This window comes from Oncorhynchus masou, unplaced genomic scaffold, assembly GCF_036934945.1.
Source record: "Oncorhynchus masou masou isolate Uvic2021 unplaced genomic scaffold, UVic_Omas_1.1 unplaced_scaffold_518, whole genome shotgun sequence".
NCBI classification, from domain to species: domain Eukaryota; kingdom Metazoa; phylum Chordata; class Actinopteri; order Salmoniformes; family Salmonidae; genus Oncorhynchus; species Oncorhynchus masou.
In genome coordinates, this window is record NW_027011585.1 from 62,448 (window position 1) to 85,794 (window position 23,347).

At 36.7% G+C, this 23,347-nt stretch overlaps 1 long non-coding RNA gene across 2 annotated transcripts; it reads left to right on the plus strand.

Moving 5' to 3' along the window:
• Positions 1-444: 444 nt before the first annotated feature.
• On the plus strand, positions 445-2,669 carry LOC135535795 (uncharacterized). 2 transcript variants are annotated; one of them, XR_010454882.1, is made up of 2 exons: positions 445-509; positions 1,533-2,669. It is a non-coding gene; the product is annotated as an uncharacterized LOC135535795 (long non-coding RNA). The 2 variants fall into 2 exon arrangements; XR_010454883.1 differs by lacking the exon at positions 445-509 and adding an exon at positions 1,364-1,463.
• The last annotated feature ends 20,678 nt before the right edge of the window (positions 2,670-23,347 follow it).

Genomic DNA, 23,347 nt, shown 5'->3' on the forward strand with positions numbered 1-23,347 from the left:
ATTCTTGCTCCAACACCACACAAACCACCCACTCCCAAAACGGTCCTGCTGACAGAGAATCTAGAAGCTGCAATTTAAAATGTTTCTCAGATATCTTTAGTGATGTATGGGAGTTGATTTAGTCCAGAGCAATTCAGACAAGTGACCACGTTTTCACAGCTTTTGATATGTATATTTGACCCCTCAGATTCAAATGAGCAGGAACCAGGGAAAGTGCTGCTGACAGCCTCAGTGGTGAGAAGAGAGAGAGAGATAGAGAGAGAGTGAACGCAGTGAAAAATAAGTTATGACAGAACACTGAGATAGTTATGAGGAGTACACGATGTAGTAGACCTCCTGTAGTAGACTAGTACTGTAGTAGACTGTAGACAGTGTGGTGAACTGTAGAGGAAATGAGAATCCTATCATCACATGTGTTTTCTGACAGAAGCAGAAGCCAGTGCAGTCAGTGAATGGTTACTACCAGCTGACTGGCGTCGTCTCTCATTTGGGAGGCTCCGCAAACTCCGGTAAGTAAATACCATCAAACACACACATGCAGATGCACAATACATATGACATCAGCTGAATTCCAAATCACTCCCTTCTCCTTGGATCTCAATTTGCATGTTCACGTGTGACTCTGCCGTATACACAAGCATCCCAAAGCTGAGGGAGTGAAAAGTATCGAGGGTGAAGGCCAGGGATCATCAACCATTTTTTTTCTTAGCCAGATGGGAAGAGGTGTGGAATAAAATATCTCAAATTTGTAGACTGCAAATATACCGTAGGAAGGCCAAACAGATATAATATTTGACTAATTTCAAACCTTGCTTACATTTGTGTACAACCACATATATATCTCTTTATTGTGCGTGGGAATACTTCGAAACAAATTTCCAAAATGAAAATCACTTGGAGCTGATTTGCTTGTGTTTTTACAGTCTTTTAACAATTACGTTTTATTTGGTTAAAAAAACATAGGTGGCCAAATAAAATCATCCTTGGGCCAAATTTGTCCCGCGGGCCGCCATTTGTGGAACCCTGTTTTCGGGGATAATTAGACACTTCAACAGCCATTTCGGCCAAGCGAGCAAGGCTGCAGGCTTCAGTGAAGTGTCATCCCAACAAGCACTGCAATATGTTTAGACTTTGCTCAATTTAATTCAAAAGAATGGAGAGGCATGCCTAATTATATGCGACATGTATTTGTTTATCTCTGATTTCAAAACTTGACACATGTAACAGATAAAATACCTCCCAAATGAACTGTTTAACTGTTACAAAACACTCTATTACCCACAATAGCCTGACCCTTGACCTCTAGTCTGTCTTCCTTGTTCCACAGGGCACTACATTAGTGACATATTGCATACCAGTGGAAACTGGTTCTGCTGTAACGACAGCCAGGTGTCAATGTCCAATGAAGCCACTGTGCTGAGGACCAGAGCCCGGAGTGCCTACATGCTCTTCTATATGTTCAGGTACTGCTTACTCTCACCATCTATATTCTTGTGTTGCTATTTATGTGTACGGTTCCTTTCACCCTACAGGGCAAGAGAGCGGGAGGCCCCAGCACACAGGGCCTAACAGGGCCACCAGCATCAGCCCCAGCCTAAACAGGGGCAGCACCTGGACCAGCACTCAGACCTGACTCAACAGGGGTAGTACCAGGCCCAGCCTCAAACCCCCAGCCCAGCCTCAACAGGGGTAGTACCAGGCCCAGTCTCAAAACCCCCAGCCCAGCCTCAACCCTCACACACCTGCCTCGAAAGGGGTAGCATTTGGCCCAACATCAACAACCCCGAGCCCAGCCATAACAGTGGCAGCACTGGGCCCAACATCAACACACCCAGCCCAGCCTCAACATGGGAAGAACCAGGCCCAGTCTCAACATGGGCAGAACAAGACCCAGCCCCAACACCCTCAGACCTGCCTCAACAGGTGCAGCATTCAGCCCTACTTCAATCATGCTGCTCTTCAACACTAGCATGAACATTCTTTCAGTAGCTTATGTCATCAATACCTGCCCTTGTCTTGACTACTTCACCTAATGTATAAAGTATACACACTGAATGTAGTACACATGTAGATGTGGTGGACAGAGAGTGTGATTATTTAGAGGATATAACATCCCTTCTATTTGGTTTGGTTTGAAATCCTCCTGTTGTGAAATACACTGTGGTGTCTAACCTCTTATTCAGCATGGTCACACCGGATGACCTGCAATATTAATAAAGACAAGCAAATGTAAGAAAATCCCATTTAAGATGATTCTGTTGACCGTTGTAACTCTTTAACTCAGGAAGATTTATGGTCTGGGATTCAGGCCGGTCCTAACAGGAAACGTGACAAAGGGAAGCAGCTGTAATGGAGCCTTCTAACACCCAATCAGGTCTGGAGGAGGAATGTCACATAAAGATTCAGAGGTGCTATGAGTATCTTTTGAAGTTACTCTCCAGTTGTATTTGAATAAATACAGACATGAAAATGCTGGGCTACGGATGTGACCTTGGTTCTGTGAGTAGAGTAACGGGTCACCAAACGACCTATGGGAACTCCTTCCCTTTATCGTGATGTGATTGAGATGCTTAATATCAACGATGTTTACAATGACGCCACACCCTTACTGTACCATTGTGACCTGTCACTATTAAAGGCTGTGTGACGTGACACTCTGTCTTTTCTTATCTCACGTACGCTCCCTTACGTATTTATTTGGACAGTGAAGCTACAACTTTTCATTTGGCTCTATACGCCAGCGTTTTGGATTGGAGATCAAATGTTTCATATGGTGTGACTGTACAGAATGTCACCTTTAATTTAATGAATGGTAAATAATGTTGAGTGAGAAAGTTACAGAGGATCATACCCCCAAGACATGCTAACCTCTCACCATTACCAATAATAGGGAAGGTTAGCATTTTATATCATACCCTCAAGACATGCTAACCTCTCACCATTACCAATAATAGGGAAGGTTAGCATTTTATATCATACCCCCAAGACATGCTAACCTCTCACCATTACCAATAATAGGGAAGGTTAGCATTTTATATCATACCCCCAAGACATGCTAACCTCTCACCATTACCAATAATAGGGAAGGTTAGCATTTTATATCACACCCCCAAGACATGCTAACCTCTCACCATTACCAATAATAAGGGAGGTTATCATTTTATATCATACCCCGAAGACATGCTAACCTCTCACCATTACCAATAATAGTGGAGGTTATCATTTTATATCATACCCCGAAGACATGCTAACCTCTCACCATTACCAATAATAGTGGAGGTTATCATTTTATATCATACCCCCAAGACATGCTAACCTCTCACCATTACCAATAATAGGGGAGGTTATCATTTTATATCATACCCCGAAGACATGCTAACCTCTCACCATTACCAATAATAGGGGAGGTTATCATTTTATATCATACCCCGAAGACATGCTAACCTCTCACCATTACCAATAATAGGGGAGGTTAGCATTTTATATCATACCCCGAAGACATGCTAACCTCTCACCATTACCAATAATAGGGGAGGTTATCATTTTATATCATACCCCGAAGACATGCTAACCTCTCACCATTACCAATAATAGGGGAGGTTAGCATTTTATATCATACCCCGAAGACATGCTAACCTCTCACCATTACCAATAATAGGGGAGGTTAGCATTTTATATCATACCCCGAAGACATGCTAACCTCTCACCATTACCAATAATAGGGAGGTTATCATTTTATATCATACCCGAAGACATGCTAACCTCTCACCATTACCAATAATAGGGGAGGTTAGCATTTTATATCATACCCCGAAGACATGCTAACCTCTCACCATTACCAATAATAGGGGAGGTTATCATTTTATATCATACCCCGAAGACATGCTAACCTCTCACCATTACCAATAATAGGGGAGGTTAGCATTTTATATCATACCCCGAAGACATGCTAACCTCTCACCATTACCAATAATAGGGGAGGTTAGCATTTTATATCATACCCCGAAGACATGCTAGCCTGATAATATAATACATGATATGACTCCCACCAGTCTTAGTGTGATAATATACTACTTGGAATGACTCCCACCAGTCTTAGTGTGATAATATAATACATGATATGACTCCCACCAGTCTTAGTGTGATAATATACATAGACTCCTAATGGTAATATCTACTGTATGTGTCACGCCCTGACCTTAGATATCTCTGTTTTCTTTATATTTTGGTTAGTTCAGGGTGTGACTCGGACGGGTACTCTAGTGTTGCATGTCTAGGCTTTGTATGTCTAGGGTAGTTGTAGGTCTAAGGGTTTTGTATTTCTATGTTGGCCTGATATGGTTCCCAATCAGGGGTAGCTGTTTATTGTTGTCTCTGATTGGGGATCATATTTAGGTCGCCCTGTTTCCCACTTTCTGTTGTTGGATCTTGTCTATGTGTAGTTGCCTGTCAGCACTCGTTTGTATAGCTTCATGTTTCATTTTGTTATTTTGTTCAGTATTCATTCTTTAAATAAAGAAGAATGTACGCATACCAAGCTGCACCTTGGTCAGATCCTTATAACGAATGTGACAGTATGATTACCTTTCTACCTGACTCCTAATGGTAATATCTACTGTATGATTACCTTTCTAACTGTCTCCTAATGGTAATATCTACTGTATGATTACCTTTCTAACTGTCTCCTAATGGTAATATCTACTGTATGATTACCTTTCTAACTGTCTCCTAATGGTAATATCTACTGTATGATTACCTTTCTACCTGACTCCTAATGGTAATATCTACTGTATGATTACCTTTCTAACTGACTCCTAATGGTAATATCTACTGTATGATTACCTTTCTAACTGACTCCTAATGGTAATATCTACTGTATGATTACCTTTCTAACTGACTCCTAATGGTAATATCTACTGTATGATTACCTACCTAACTGTCTCCTAATGGTAATATCTACTGTATGATTACCTTTCTAACTGACTCCTAATGGTAATATCTACTGTATGATTACCTTTCTAACTGTCTCCTAATGGTAATATCTACTGTATGATTACCTTTCTAACTGTCTCCTAATGGTAATATCTACTGTATGATTACCTTTCTAACTGACTCCTAATGGTAATATCTACTGTATGATTACCTTTCTAACTGACTCCTAATGGTAATATCTACTGTATGATTACCTACCTAACTGTCTCCTAATGGTAATATCTACTGTATGATTACCTTTCTAACTGACTCCTAATGGTAATATCTACTGTATGATTACCTTTCTAACTGACTCCTAATGGTAATATCTACTGTATGATTACCTTTCTAACTGACTCCTAATGGTAATATCTACTGTATGATTACCTACCTAACTGTCTCCTAATGGTAATATCTACTGTATGATTACCTTTCTGACTGACTCGTAATGGTAATATCTACTGTATGATTACCTTTCTAACTGACTCCTAATGGTAATATCTACTGTATGATTACCTTTCTAACTGACTCCTAATGGTAATATCTACTGTATGATTACCTTTCTGACTGACTCCTAATGGTAATATCTACTGTATGATTACCTTTCTAACTGACTCCTAATGGTAATATCTACTGTATGATTACCTACCTAACTGTCTCCTAATGGTAATATCTACTGTATGAATACCTACCTAACTGTCTCCTAATGGTAATATCTACTGTATGATTACCTACCTAACTGTCTCCTAATGGTAATATCTACTGTATGATTACCTACCTAACTGTCTCCTAATGGTAATATCTACTGTATGATTACCTTTCTAACTGACTCCTAATGGTAATATCTACTGTATGATTACCTTTCTAACTGACTCCTAATGGTAATATCTACTGTATGATTACCTTTCTAACTGTCTCCTAATGGTAATATCTACTGTATGAATACCTACCTAACTGTCTCCTAATGGTAATATCTACTGTATGATTACCTACCTAACTGTCTCCTAATGGTAATATCTACTGTATGATTACCTACCTAACTGTCTCCTAATGGTAATATCTACTGTATGATTACCTTTCTAACTGACTCCTAATGGTAATATCTACTGTATGATTACCTTTCTAACTGTCTCCTAATGGTAATATCTACTGTATGATTACCTTTCTAACTGACTCCTAATGGTAATATCTACTGTATGATTACCTTTCTAACTGACTCCTAATGGTAATATCTACTGTATGATTACCTTTCTAACTGACTCCTAATGGTAATATCTACTGTATGATTACCTACCTAACTGTCTCCTAATGGTAATATCTACTGTATGATTACCTTTCTAACTGACTCCTAATGGTAATATCTACTGTATGATTACCTTTCTAACTGACTCCTAATGGTAATATCTACTGTATGATTACCTTTCTAACTGTCTCCTAATGGTAATATCTACTGTATGAATACCTACCTAACTGTCTCCTAATGGTAATATCTACTGTATGATTACCTACCTAACTGTCTCCTAATGGTAATATCTACTGTATGATTACCTACCTAACTGTCTCCTAATGGTAATATCTACTGTATGATTACCTTTCTAACTGACTCCTAATGGTAATATCTACTGTATGATTACCTTTCTAACTGTCTCCTAATGGTAATATCTACTGTATGATTACCTTTCTAACTGACTCCTAATGGTAATATCTACTGTATGATTACCTTTCTAACTGACTCCTAATGGTAATATCTACTGTATGATTACCTTTCTAACTGACTCCTAATGGTAATATCTACTGTATGATTACCTACCTAACTGTCTCCTAATGGTAATATCTACTGTATGATTACCTTTCTAACTGACTCCTAATGGTAATACCTACTGTATGATTACCTACCTAACTGTCTCCTAATGGTAATATCTACTGTATGATTACCTTTCTGACTGACTCCTAATGGTAATATCTACTGTATGATTACCTTTCTAACTGACTCCTAATGGTAATATCTACTGTATGATTACCTTTCTAACTGACTCCTAATGGTAATATCTACTGTATGATTACCTTTCTAACTGACTCCTAATGGTAATATCTACTGTATGATTACCTACCTAACTGTCTCCTAATGGTAATATCTACTGTATGATTACCTTTCTGACTGACTCCTAATGGTAATATCTACTGTATGATTACCTTTCTAACTGACTCCTAATGGTAATATCTACTGTATGATTACCTTTCTAACTGACTCCTAATGGTAATATCTACTGTATGATTACCTTTCTGACTGACTCCTAATGGTAATATCTACTGTATGATTACCTTTCTAACTGACTCCTAATGGTAATATCTACTGTATGATTACCTACCTAACTGTCTCCTAATGGTAATATCTACTGTATGAATACCTACCTAACTGTCTCCTAATGGTAATATCTACTGTATGATTACCTACCTAACTGTCTCCTAATGGTAATATCTACTGTATGATTACCTACCTAACTGTCTCCTAATGGTAATATCTACTGTATGATTACCTTTCTAACTGACTCCTAATGGTAATATCTACTGTATGATTACCTTTCTAACTGACTCCTAATGGTAATATCTACTGTATGATTACCTACCTAACTGTCTCCTAATGGTAATATCTACTGTATGAATACCTACCTAACTGTCTCCTAATGGTAATATCTACTGTATGATTACCTACCTAACTGTCTCCTAATGGTAATATCTACTGTATGATTACCTACCTAACTGTCTCCTAATGGTAATATCTACTGTATGATTACCTTTCTAACTGACTCCTAATGGTAATATCTACTCTATGATTACCTTTCTAACTGACTCCTAATGGTAATATCTACTGTATGATTACCTTTCTAACTGACTCCTAATGGTAATATCTACTGTATGATTACCTACCTAACTGTCTCCTAATGGTAATATCTACTGTATGATTACCTTTCTAACTGACTCCTAATGGTAATATCTACTGTATGATTACCTTTCTAACTGTCTCCTAATGGTAATATCTACTGTATGATTACCTACCTAACTGTCTCCTAATGGTAATATCTACTGTATGATTACCTACCTAACTGTCTCCTAATGGTAATATCTACTGTATGATTACCTACCTAACTGTCTCCTAATGGTAATATCTACTCTATGATTACCTACCTAACTGTCTCCTAATGGTAATATCTACTGTATGATTACCTTTCTAACTGACTCCTAATGGTAATATCTACTGTATGATTACCTTTCTAACTGACTCCTAATGGTAATATCTACTGTATGATTACCTTTCTAACTGTCTCCTAATGGTAATATCTACTGTATGATTACCTTTCTAACTGACTCCTAATGGTAATATCTACTGTATGATTACCTTTGTAACTGTCTCCTAATGGTAATATCTACTGTATGATTACCTTTCTAACTGTCTCCTAATGGTAATATCTACTGTATTATTACCTTTCTAACTGACTCCTAATGGTAATATCTACTGTATGATTACCTTTCTAACTGTCTCCTAATGGTAATATCTACTGTATGATTACCTTTCTAACTGTCTCGTAATGGTAATATCTACTGTATGATTACCTACATAACTGTCTCCTAATGGTAATATCTACTGTATGATTACCTTTCTAACTGACTCCTAATGGTAATATCGACTGTACCTTTCTACCTGACTCCTAATGGTAATATCTACTGTATGATTACCTTTCTAACTGTCTCCTAATGGTAATATCTACTGTATGATTACCTTTCTAACTGACTCCTAATGGTAATATCTACTGTATCTTTCTGACTGTCTCCTAATGGTAATATCTACTGTACCTTTCTACCTGACTCCTAATGGTAATATCTACTGTATTATTACCTTTCTAACTGTCTCCTAATGGTAATATCTACTGTACCTTTCTGACTGTCTCCTAATGTAATATCTACTGTACCTTTCTACCTGACTCCTAATGGTGATATCTACTGTATGATTACCTTTCTAACTGTCTCCTAATGGTAGTATCTACTGTATGATTACCTTTCTAACTGACTCCTAATGGTAATATCTACTGTACCTTTCTACCTGACTTCTAATGGTAATATCTACTGTACCTTTCTACCTGACTCCTAATGGTAATATCTACTGTATAATTACCTTTCTAACTGTCTCCTAATGGTAATATCTACTGTATGATTACCTTTCTAACTGACTCCTAATGGTAATATCTACTGTATGATTACCTTTCTAACTGTCTCCTAATGGTAATATCTACTGTATGATTACCTACCTAACTGTCTCCTAATGGTAATATCTACTGTATGATTACCTTTCTAACTGACTCCTAATGGTAATATCTACTGTATGATTACCTTTCTGACTGACTCCTAATGGTAATATCTACTGTATGATTACCTTTCTAACTGACTCCTAATGGTAATATCTACTGTATGATTACCTACCTAACTGTCTCCTAATGGTAATATCTACTGTATGAATACCTACCTAACTGTCTCCTAATGGTAATATCTACTGTATGATTACCTACCTAACTGTCTCCTAATGGTAATATCTACTGTATGATTACCTACCTAACTGTCTCCTAATGGTAATATCTACTGTATGATTACCTTTCTAACTGACTCCTAATGGTAATATCTACTGTATGATTACCTACCTAACTGACTCCTAATGGTAATATCTACTGTATGATTACCTACCTAACTGTCTCCTAATGGTAATATCTACTGTATGAATACCTACCTAACTGTCTCCTAATGGTAATATCTACTGTATGATTACCTACCTAACTGTCTCCTAATGGTAATATCTACTGTATGATTACCTACCTAACTGTCTCCTAATGGTAATATCTACTGTATGATTACCTTTCTAACTGACTCCTAATGGTAATATCTACTGTATGATTACCTTTCTAACTGTCTCCTAATGGTAATATCTACTGTATGATTACCTACCTAACTGTCTCCTAATGGTAATATCTACTGTATGATTACCTACCTAACTGTCTCCTAATGGTAATATCTACTGTATGATTACCTACCTAACTGTCTCCTAATGGTAATATCTACTCTATGATTACCTACCTAACTGTCTCCTAATGGTAATATCTACTGTATGATTACCTTTCTAACTGACTCCTAATGGTAATATCTACTGTATGATTACCTTTCTAACTGACTCCTAATGGTAATATCTACTGTATGATTACCTTTCTAACTGTCTCCTAATGGTAATATCTACTGTATGATTACCTTTCTAACTGACTCCTAATGGTAATATCTACTGTATGATTACCTTTGTAACTGTCTCCTAATGGTAATATCTACTGTATGATTACCTTTCTAACTGTCTCCTAATGGTAATATCTACTGTATTATTACCTTTCTAACTGACTCCTAATGGTAATATCTACTGTATGATTACCTTTCTAACTGTCTCCTAATGGTAATATCTACTGTATGATTACCTTTCTAACTGTCTCGTAATGGTAATATCTACTGTATGATTACCTACCTAACTGTCTCCTAATGGTAATATCTACTGTATGATTACCTTTCTAACTGACTCCTAATGGTAATATCGACTGTACCTTTCTACCTGACTCCTAATGGTAATATCTACTGTATGATTACCTTTCTAACTGTCTCCTAATGGTAATATCTACTGTATGATTACCTTTCTAACTGACTCCTAATGGTAATATCTACTGTATCTTTCTGACTGTCTCCTAATGGTAATATCTACTGTACCTTTCTAACTGTCTCCTAATGGTAGTATCTACTGTATGATTACCTTTCTAACTGACTCCTAATGGTAATATCTACTGTACCTTTCTACCTGACTTCTAATGGTAATATCTACTGTACCTTTCTACCTGACTCCTAATGGTAATATCTACTGTATAATTACCTTTCTAACTGTCTCCTAATGGTAATATCTACTGTATGATTACCTTTCTAACTGACTCCTAATGGTAATATCTACTGTATGATTACCTTTCTAACTGTCTCCTAATGGTAATATCTACTGTATGATTACCTACCTAACTGTCTCCTAATGGTAATATCTACTGTATGATTACCTTTCTAACTGACTCCTAATGGTAATATCTACTGTATCTTTCTGACTGTCTCCTAATGGTAATATCTACTGTACCTTTCTACCTGACTCCTAATGGTAATATCTACTGTATGATTACCTTTCTAACTGTCTCCTAATGGTAATATCTACTGTACCTTTCTGACTGTCTCCTAATGTAATATCTACTGTACCTTTCTACCTGACTCCTAATGGTAATATCTACTGTATGATTACCTACCTAACTGTCTCCTAATGGTAGTATCTACTGTATGATTACCTTTCTAACTGACTCCTAATGGTAATATCTACTGTACCTTTCTACCTGACTTCTAATGGTAATATCTACTGTATGATTACCTTTCTAACTGACTCCTAATGGTAATATCTACTGTATGATTACCTTTCTAACTGACTCCTAATGGTAATATCTACTGTATGATTACCTTTCTAACTGACTCCTAATGGTAATATCTACTGTATGATTACCTTTATAACTGACTCCTAATGGTAATATCTACTGTATGATTACCTACCTAACTGTCTCCTAATGGTAATATCTACTGTATGAATACCTACCTAACTGTCTCCTAATGGTAATATCTACTGTATGATTACCTACCTAACTGTCTCCTAATGGTAATATCTACTGTATGATTACCTACCTAACTGTCTCCTAATGGTAATATCTACTGTATGATTACCTTTCTAACTGACTCCTAATGGTAATATCTACTGTATGATTACCTTTCTAACTGTCTCCTAATGGTAATATCTACTGTATGATTACCTACCTAACTGTCTCCTAATGGTAATATCTACTGTATGATTACCTACCTAACTGTCTCCTAATGGTAATATCTACTGTATGATTACCTACCTAACTGTCTCCTAATGGTAATATCTACTCTATGATTACCTACCTAACTGTCTCCTAATGGTAATATCTACTGTATGATTACCTTTCTAACTGACTCCTAATGGTAATATCTACTGTATGATTACCTTTCTAACTGACTCCTAATGGTAATATCTACTGTATGATTACCTTTCTAACTGTCTCCTAATGGTAATATCTACTGTATGATTACCTTTCTAACTGACTCCTAATGGTAATATCTACTGTATGATTACCTTTGTAACTGTCTCCTAATGGTAATATCTACTGTATGATTACCTTTCTAACTGTCTCCTAATGGTAATATCTACTGTATTATTACCTTTCTAACTGACTCCTAATGGTAATATCTACTGTATGATTACCTTTCTAACTGTCTCCTAATGGTAATATCTACTGTATGATTACCTTTCTAACTGTCTCGTAATGGTAATATCTACTGTATGATTACCTACCTAACTGTCTCCTAATGGTAATATCTACTGTATGATTACCTTTCTAACTGACTCCTAATGGTAATATCGACTGTACCTTTCTACCTGACTCCTAATGGTAATATCTACTGTATGATTACCTTTCTAACTGTCTCCTAATGGTAATATCTACTGTATGATTACCTTTCTAACTGACTCCTAATGGTAATATCTACTGTACCTTTCTGACTGTCTCCTAATGTAATATCTACTGTACCTTTCTACCTGACTCCTAATGGTAATATCTACTGTATGATTACCTTTCTAACTGTCTCCTAATGGTAGTATCTACTGTATGATTACCTTTCTAACTGACTCCTAATGGTAATATCTACTGTACCTTTCTACCTGACTTCTAATGGTAATATCTACTGTACCTTTCTACCTGACTCCTAATGGTAATATCTACTGTATAATTACCTTTCTAACTGTCTCCTAATGGTAATATCTACTGTATGATTACCTTTCTAACTGACTCCTAATGGTAATATCTACTGTATGATTACCTTTCTAACTGTCTCCTAATGGTAATATCTACTGTATGATTACCTACCTAACTGTCTCCTAATGGTAATATCTACTGTATGATTACCTTTCTAACTGACTCCTAATGGTAATATCTACTGTATCTTTCTGACTGTCTCCTAATGGTAATATCTACTGTACCTTTCTACCTGACTCCTAATGGTAATATCTACTGTATGATTACCTTTCTAACTGTCTCCTAATGGTAATATCTACTGTACCTTTCTGACTGTCTCCTAATGTAATATCTACTGTACCTTTCTACCTGACTCCTAATGGTAATATCTACTGTATGATTACCTACCTAACTGTCTCCTAATGGTAGTATCTACTGTATGATTACCTTTCTAACTGACTCCTAATGGTAATATCTACTGTACCTTTCTACCTGACTTCTAATGGTAATATCTACTGTATGATTACCTTTCTAACTGACTCCTAATGGTAATATCTACTGTATGATTACCTTTCTAACTGACTCCTAATGGTAATATCTACTGTATGATTACCTTTCTAACTGACTCCTAATGGTAATATCTACTGTATGATTACCTTTCTAACTGACTCCTAATGGTAATATCTACTGTATGATTACCTACCTAACTGACTCTAATGGTAATATCTACTGTATGATTACCTTTCTAACTGACTACTAATGGTAATATCTACTGTATGCTTACCTTTCTACCTGACTCCTAATGGTAATATCTACTGTATGATTACCTACCTAACTGTCTCCTAATGGTAATATCTACTGTATGATTACCTTTCTAACTGACTCCTAATGGTAATATCTACTGTATGATTACCTTTCTAACTGACTCCTAATAGTAATATCTACTGTATGATTACCTTTCTAACTGACTCCTAATGGTAATATCTACTGTATGATTACCTTTCTAACTGACTCCTAATGGTAATATCTACTGTATGATTACCTACCTAACTGTCTCCTAATGGTAATATCTACTGTATGATTACCTTTCTAACTGACTCCTAATGGTAATATATACTGTATGATTACCTTTCTAACTGTCTCCTAATGGTAATATCTACTGTATGATTACCTACCTAACTGTCTCCTAATGGTAATATCTACTGTATGATTACCTACCTAACTGTCTCCTAATGGTAATATCTACTGTATGATTACCTACCTAACTGTCTCCTAATGGTAATATCTACTCTATGATTACCTACCTAACTGTCTCCTAATGGTAATATCTACTGTATGATTACCTTTCTAACTGACTCCTAATGGTAATATCTACTGTATGATTACCTTTCTAACTGACTCCTAATGGTAATATCTACTGTATGATTACCTTTCTAACTGTCTCCTAATGGTAATATCTACTGTATGATTACCTTTCTAACTGACTCCTAATGGTAATATCTACTGTATGATTACCTTTGTAACTGTCTCCTAATGGTAATATCTACTGTATGATTACCTTTCTAACTGTCTCCTAATGGTAATATCTACTGTATTATTACCTTTCTAACTGACTCCTAATGGTAATATCTACTGTATGATTACCTTTCTAACTGTCTCCTAATGGTAATATCTACTGTATGATTACCTTTCTAACTGTCTCGTAATGGTAATATCTACTGTATGATTACCTACCTAACTGTCTCCTAATGGTAATATCTACTGTATGATTACCTTTCTAACTGACTCCTAATGGTAATATCTACTGTATGATTACCTTTCTACCTGACTCCTAATGGTAATATCGACTGTACCTTTCTACCTGACTCCTAATGGTAATATCTACTGTATGATTACCTTTCTAACTGTCTCCTAATGGTAATATATACTGTATGATTACCTTTCTAACTGACTCCTAATGGTAATATATACTGTATGATTACCTTTCTAACTGTCTCCTAATGGTAATATCTACTGTATAATTACCTTTCTAACTGTCTCCTAATGGTAATATCTACTGTATGATTACCTTTCTAACTGACTCCTAATGGTAATATCTACTGTATCTTTCTGACTGTCTCCTAATGGTAATATCTACTGTACCTTTCTACCTGACTCCTAATGGTAATATCTACTGTATGATTACCTTTCTAACTGTCTCCTAATGGTAATATCTACTGTACCTTTCTGACTGTCTCCTAATGTAATATCTACTGTACCTTTCTACCTGACTCCTAATGGTAATATCTACTGTATGATTACCTTTCTAACTGTCTCCTAATGGTAGTATCTACTGTATGATTACCTTTCTAACTGACTCCTAATGGTAATATCTACTGTACCTTTCTACCTGACTTCTAATGGTAATATCTACTGTATGATTACCTTTCTAACTGACTCCTAATGGTAATATCTACTGTATAATTACCTTTCTAACTGACTCCTAATGGTAATATCTACTGTATGATTACCTTTCTAACTGACTCCTAATGGTAATATCTACTGTACCTTTCTACCTGACTCCTAATGGTAATATCTACTGTATGATTACCTTTCTAACTGACTCCTAATGGTAATATCTACTGTATGCTTACCTTTCTACCTGACTCCTAATGGTAATATCTACTGTATGATTACCTTTCTAACTGTCTCCTAATGGTAATATCTACTGTACCTTTCTACCTGACTCCTAATGGTAATATCTACTGTATGATTACCTTTCTAACTGTCTCCTAATGGTAATATCTACTGTATGATTACCTTTCTAACTGACTCCTAATGGTAATATCTACTGTATGATTACCTTTCTAACTGACTCCTAATGGTAATATCTACTGTATGATTACCTTTCTAACTGACTCCTAATGGTAATATCTACTGTATCTTTCTGACTGTCTCCTAATGGTAATATCTACTGTACCTTTCTACCTGACTCCTAATGGTAATATCTACTGTATGATTACCTTTCTAACTGTCTCCTAATGGTAATATCTACTGTACCTTTCTGACTGTGTCCTAATGTAATATCTACTGTACCTTTCTACCTGACTCCTAATGGTAATATCTACTGTATGATTACCTTTCTAACTGTCTCCTAATGGTAGTATCTACTGTATGATTACCTTTCTAACTGACTCCTAATGGTAATATCTACTGTACCTTTCTACCTGACTTCTAATGGTAATATCTACTGTATGATTACCTTTCTAACTGACTCCTAATGGTAATATCTACTGTATGATTACCTTTCTAACTGTCTCCTAATGGTAATATATACTGTATGATTACCTTTCTAACTGTCTCCTAATGGTAATATCTACTGTATGATTACCTACCTAACTGTCTCCTAATGGTAATATCTACTGTATGATTACCTACCTAACTGTCTCCTAATGGTAATATCTACTGTATGATTACCTACCTAACTGTCTCCTAATGGTAATATCTACTCTATGATTACCTTTGTAACTGTCTCCTAATGGTAATATCTACTGTATGATTACCTTTCTAACTGTCTCCTAATGGTAATATCTACTGTATGATTACCTTTCTAACTGACTCCTAATGGTAATATCTACTGTATGATTACCTTTCTAACTGTCTCCTAATGGTAATATCTACTGTATGATTACCTTTCTAACTGACTCCTAATGGTAATATCTACTGTATGATTACCTTTCTAACTGACTCCTAATGGTAATATCTACTGTATGATTACCTACCTAACTGTCTCCTAATGGTAATATCTACTGTATGATTACCTTTCTAACTGACTCCTAATGGTAATATATACTGTATGATTACCTTTCTAACTGTCTCCTAATGGTAATATCTACTGTATGATTACCTACCTAACTGTCTCCTAATGGTAATATCTACTGTATGATTACCTACCTAACTGTCTCCTAATGGTAATATCTACTGTATGATTACCTACCTAACTGTCTCCTAATGGTAATATCTACTCTATGATTACCTACCTAACTGTCTCCTAATGGTAATATCTACTGTATGATTACCTTTCTAACTGACTCCTAATGGTAATATCTACTGTATGATTACCTTTCTAACTGACTCCTAATGGTAATATCTACTGTATGATTACCTTTCTAACTGTCTCCTAATGGTAATATCTACTGTATGATTACCTTTCTAACTGACTCCTAATGGTAATATCTACTGTATGATTACCTTTGTAACTGTCTCCTAATGGTAATATCTACTGTATGATTACCTTTCTAACTGTCTCCTAATGGTAATATCTACTGTATTATTACCTTTCTAACTGACTCCTAATGGTAATATCTACTGTATGATTACCTTTCTACCTGTCTCCTAATGGTAATATCTACTGTATGATTACCTTTCTAACTGTCTCGTAATGGTAATATCTACTGTATGATTACCTACCTAACTGTCTCCTAATGGTAATATCTACTGTATGATTACCTTTCTAACTGACTCCTAATGGTAATATCTACTGTATGATTACCTTTCTACCTGACTCCTAATGGTAATATCGACTGTACCTTTCTACCTGACTCCTAATGGTAATATCTACTGTATGATTACCTTTCTAACTGTCTCCTAATGGTAATATATACTGTATGATTACCTTTCTAACTGACTCCTAATGGTAATATATACTGTATGATTACCTTTCTAACTGTCTCCTAATGGTAATATCTACTGTATAATTACCTTTCTAACTGTCTCCTAATGGTAATATCTACTGTATGATTACCTTTCTAACTGACTCCTAATGGTAATATCTACTGTATCTTTCTGACTGTCTCCTAATGGTAATATCTACTGTACCTTTCTACCTGACTCCTAATGGTAATATCTACTGTATGATTACCTTTCTAACTGTCTCCTAATGGTAATATCTACTGTACCTTTCTGACTGTCTCCTAATGTAATATCTACTGTACCTTTCTACCTGACTCCTAATGGTAATATCTACTGTATGATTACCTTTCTAACTGTCTCCTAATGGTAGTATCTACTGTATGATTACCTTTCTAACTGACTCCTAATGGTAATATCTACTGTATGATTACCTTTCTAACTGTCTCCTAATGGTAGTATCTACTGTATGATTACCTTTCTAACTGACTCCTAATGGTAATATCTACTGTATGATTACCTTTCTAACTGTCTCCTAATGGTAATATCTACTGTACCTTTCTACCTGACTCCTAATGGTAATATCTACTGTATGATTACCTTTCTAACTGACTCCTAATGGTAATATCTACTGTATGCTTACCTTTCTACCTGACTCCTAATGGTAATATCTACTGTATGATTACCTTTCTAACTGTCTCCTAATGGTAATATCTACTGTACCTTTCTACCTGACTGTCTCCTAATGGTAATATCTACTGTATGATTACCTACCTAACTGTCTCCTAATGGTAATATCTACTGTATGATTACCTACCTAACTGTCTCCTAATGGTAATATCTACTCTATGATTACCTACCTAACTGTCTCCTAATGGTAATATCTACTGTATGATTACCTTTCTAACTGACTCCTAATGGTAATATCTACTGTATGATTACCTTTCTAACTGACTCCTAATGGTAATATCTACTGTATGATTACCTTTCTAACTGTCTCCTAATGGTAATATCTACTGTATGATTACCTTTCTAACTGACTCCTAATGGTAATATCTACTGTATGATTACCTTTCTAACTGACTCCTAATGGTAATATCTACTGTATGATTGATCAAGTATGATGCCAAGGTACTTAAAATCGGATACCACCTGGAGCTTCTCCCCTGACACATAGACATCTGGCTCAGTAGCATCTGTTGCCCTCTTTGTGAAGAACATGCAAACAGTTTTTGTCACATTGAGATGCAAACACGAGTCACTGAGCCACTTTGTAACCTGGACCATTACAGTAGTGAGTTCTTGTGCAGCTTGTTGTTTGCTCTTTGCATGCACATATATCACTGTATCATCTGCATACATTTGAACTTCAGACCCAGTACAGACAGAAGGCAGATCATTAATGTTCAGGCTGAACAGGAGGGGCCCCAGTATTGACCCTTGGGTTGACCCGTGTTATTAGAGCAGTAGTATATTACCTTGGGTTGGTCAGTGTTATTATAACAGTAGTATATTACCTTGGGGTGGTCAGTGTTATTAGAGCAGTAGTATATTACCTTGGGTTGACCCGTGTTATTAGAGCAGTAGTATATTACCTTGGGTTGGTCAGTGTTATTAGAGCAGTAGTATATTACCTTGGGTTGGTCAGTGTTATTAGAGCAGTAGTATATTACCTTGGGTTGGTCAGTGTTATTATAGCAGTAGTATATTACCTTGGTTGGTCAGTGTTATTAGAGCAGTAGTATATTACCTTGGGTTGGTCAGTGTTATTATAATAGTAGTGTATTACCTTGGGTTGGTCAGTGTTATTATAACAGTAGTATATTACCTTGGGTTGGTCAGTGTTATTATAGCAGTAGTATATTACCTTGGGTTGGTCAGTGTTATTATAGCAGTAGTATATTACCTTGGGTTGGTCAGTGTTATTATAGCAGTAGTATATTACCTTGGGTTGGTCAGTGTTATTATAATAGTAGTGTATTACCTTGGGTTGGTCAGTGTTATTAGAGCAGTAGTATATTACCTTGGGTTCGTCAGTGTTATTACAGCAGTAGTGTATTACCTTGGGTTTGTCAGTGGGGAGCCGTCCACCCATTTCCAGTTCCCCTCAGTAACAGAGTCAGTCAGACCAATCCAGACTCCCTTGTTGAGGTTGAAGAGAAACTCCTGTTGTTGAGAAAGATAACTATTTATGCGTATATGTTTGATCATATTTACCGCCTGCACACCCAGAGCTTCTCCCCCTCCACCCCCTCTCTCTCTCTCTCTCCCTCACTCACTCACTCACTCACTCACTCACTCACTCACTCACTCACTCACTCACCTGTTCCTTATCACTGTTTATGATCACCAGGTCTGCTCCTTTCTCCAGACAGTCATCTTTGCTCCCCTTCCAGTTTTTAGTCTCAGTAGACAGGAAGTACCAACTGGATTCAAACTTCTGCCAGCATTCAGGACAGGTTTGTTCTACAAGATGAAATCATGAATTTCCTTCATCTTTTCACACTGTATAAAATAATACAGACACACGGTAAAGTGTGTGCGATTAATGAAAATGTAATACTGTAGGTTTACTCACTGAGATTGGAAAGCCTCTCGCTAAGAAAAACTTTCTCAGTCTGTAGCTGGTCTCTCTCTTTAGTCAGGTTGTTGTAACGGGTCTGTAGTTGGTCTCTCTCTTTAGTCAGGGTGTTGTAACTGGTCTGTAGCTAGTCTCTCTCTTTAGTCAGAAGGCTGTTGCTGTCCTGTAGCTGGTCTATCTCTGTTGAGTCGTGATGATCAGTGACTCCATCTGTAAAAGGGAAAGTTAATCAAACATGTAACTAAAACACCATTAATGAGTAAGTATAATTTAGTAGGCTACTTAAGTCTCAGTAAAAACATAGTAAACTTACAGTAGACAGACAGGCCTATGATCCCAGCCAGTAGGAGAACACACAGCAGCCCCAGACACACTGCAGCAACTTCAGAGGGTCTCTCCCACCACTGAACATATACTGAATCACAAATGATTAAAGATCTTCTTTTTTTGTTTCCACTTGGTCAGACGAAGCTGTAACTGGACAGTAGCATATTACTGACTGAAACTGCAGTTAGATTAGGTTTTTATTCTAAGACAAATAAAAATGTTTAATTATATTCTTAACATATATGTGTAGACATACTGTTTAATACAATCGATACTTGTGTACTAAAAACATGAATGTGTTTTTGCAGAGCAAACAACCATGCAGACAACCATCCATGGAGATCGGTGGACAAAGGGCTGGACAACGGGCCACTCCGTAAAAACACATGGTTCAAATGAAAGCGGTTGGTTTTGCTACATTCTTAAAACATGTTTCATTATGCAGAATTTGTGTGTTGGAGTCACTTTTCATTCTTAATTGATCTACCATTTCTATCATAGGACACCGCAATCGATGGGGGCGCAGAGCAGTACCATTCTGCTCATCTGATGAAGGTGCACGTGAATCAGTATCACTCATTATTTGCAGAAACAGATACTTGTATTTTTTATTTAACTAGGCAAGTCATTTAAGAACAAATTCTTATTTACAATGATGTCCTAGGAACAGTGGGTTAACTGCCTTGTTCAGGGGCAGAACAACAGATTTTTACCTTGTCAGCTCAGGGATTTGATTCAACAACCTTCCGGTTACTGGCCCAATGCTCTAACCACTAGACGACATGCCGCCCCAACTGGGATGGATCCCGAGGCAAATGTGGCTGACCAGTGAACCTCCAGGTGTTCATCATTAATACTGTGACCAAGACTGATGCAACCCGAAAAAAACATTCAAGACAGAGTTAATGAGTACTTGAGGTCACTGAGAAAGTCTTGACATGGCCTGCTCTCCCTTATGTAAGGAATTAAGCATCTTTGCCATGTTTACTATGTTTACTATGTACTATGGGCTATGTTTACTTGTCAGACTGCACAGTAGCTTATTAAATGTGTACCTTTTCAAATAGTAAACAAACAAAAAAAATAACCAATAACATATTTCAACCATGGTGTTTTTCTGGTTGATGGACAATATTAAGTACAGTCAAATGCATTTGTGAATTAAATCACTTTATTGTTTAATTAATGAAGGCTCCTTTCTCTTTTATGTGCTGGAGTTATTTTAAGAATAAAGTAGGCTAGTGAAGGCAACAAATTGTTGCTTACTGGAACTCCCAATGTCATCCAATTGTTACAATAGGATTTGAAGCAAAAGCCTACCCGCGTATGATCAACTATTTCAGCACCTTTTTGTCCTGCTCTGAGAAAAGCAAGACAACTTAATAAACATATACATTTTTAAAAAGTAATTCAAAAATATATATTTATATTGTACCACTGTAGATGTTGCAGGTACCACTGTAGATGTTGCCCAAAATGGGCAAACTTCAATGTTTTCAATGCTTAAGTAGTCTAAAACCAGATTTGCCCAACCCCTACAAATATATTAATTTATTATTATCCCTGCATTATCATTGTATAATAGCCCATTAGATATTAATTTAGAATCCTCTAAATGTAATTAGATCTACTATTGAAAATTGTTGATCTGAATTGATCTGCAAGTATTTTCATTTTCAGTTTCCGGTAAACTCTTTGTTTCCTTTCATGTGTCCAACCAATTATTATCGGATTATTCACCATGGCAACCAGTGAAATGTATTTCTGAGTTAGGTTGGCTAGTTTTCAGAATTCACAACAAAATGCCTCCAGCTGTCCATCACCACTGTAAATATAAAGAGTGGTTATAGAGGGTGAGCGTGTATGTGTGTGTTTGTGCGAGAGAGAATCGAAACACACACAGTAACGTGTGTAAATGAGTTCCGAGAGCAGATCTGTTATCCAACGATTAGTTTCATGTTAAAAACGGCCAAATGTTTCTCAAAGATGCTCTCTGGTGGTCAAACTAGCTCTAACAAGCGTTAATGGCAACAACGTCTGACACTTAAATAATAAATAATGTGACATAGAATTCTGCGGCAGCCCGCAAGTTGTGCTGCAATGTGATGCAACTTTTTAAGAAAGAACCACTGGAGGAGTTGGCAAGACAGCACTAAACAGACCTGGGACTCTAGCTAGTAGGAGTTGGCAAGACAGCACTAAACAGACCTGGGACTCTAGCTAGTAGGAGTTGGCAAGACAGCACTAAACAGACCTGGGACTCTAGCTAGTAGGAGTTGGCAAGACAGCACTAAACAGACCTGGGACTCTAGCTGGTAGGAGTTGGCAAGACAGCACTAAACAGACCTGGGACTCTAGCTAGTAGGAGTTGGCAAGACAGCACTAAACAGACCTGGGACTCTAGCTGGTAGGAGTTGGCAAGACAGCACTAAACAGACCTGGGACTCTAGCTGGTAGGAGTTGGCAAGACAGCACTAAACAGACCTGGGACTCTAGCTAGTAGGAGTTGGCAAGACAGCACTAAACAGACCTGGGACTCTAGCTAGTAGGAGTTGGCAAGACAGCACTAAACAGACCTGGGACTCTAGCTAGTAGGAGTTGGCAAGACAGCACTAAACAGACCTGAGACAGAGCTGCCCTAAGGGCAAGATTGAATACGGATAACTGTCCCAAACCAATCTGGATTGTTGTTTGAGGTTTAGGCTAAATCTACCACCTGTTCACATTCTTTTAACCAACCCTTTGTCCATCTGCTGGTGAATAAGAGAAAAAACATTTAAATTTAAATAAACCGATAACCAAACCACAACATGGAAGCTATCAAAAAACTTGTAAGATGAAGATCAAGGCACTTAAAATGCCTTTATTGTGGTCATACGTTTAATGAAACAAC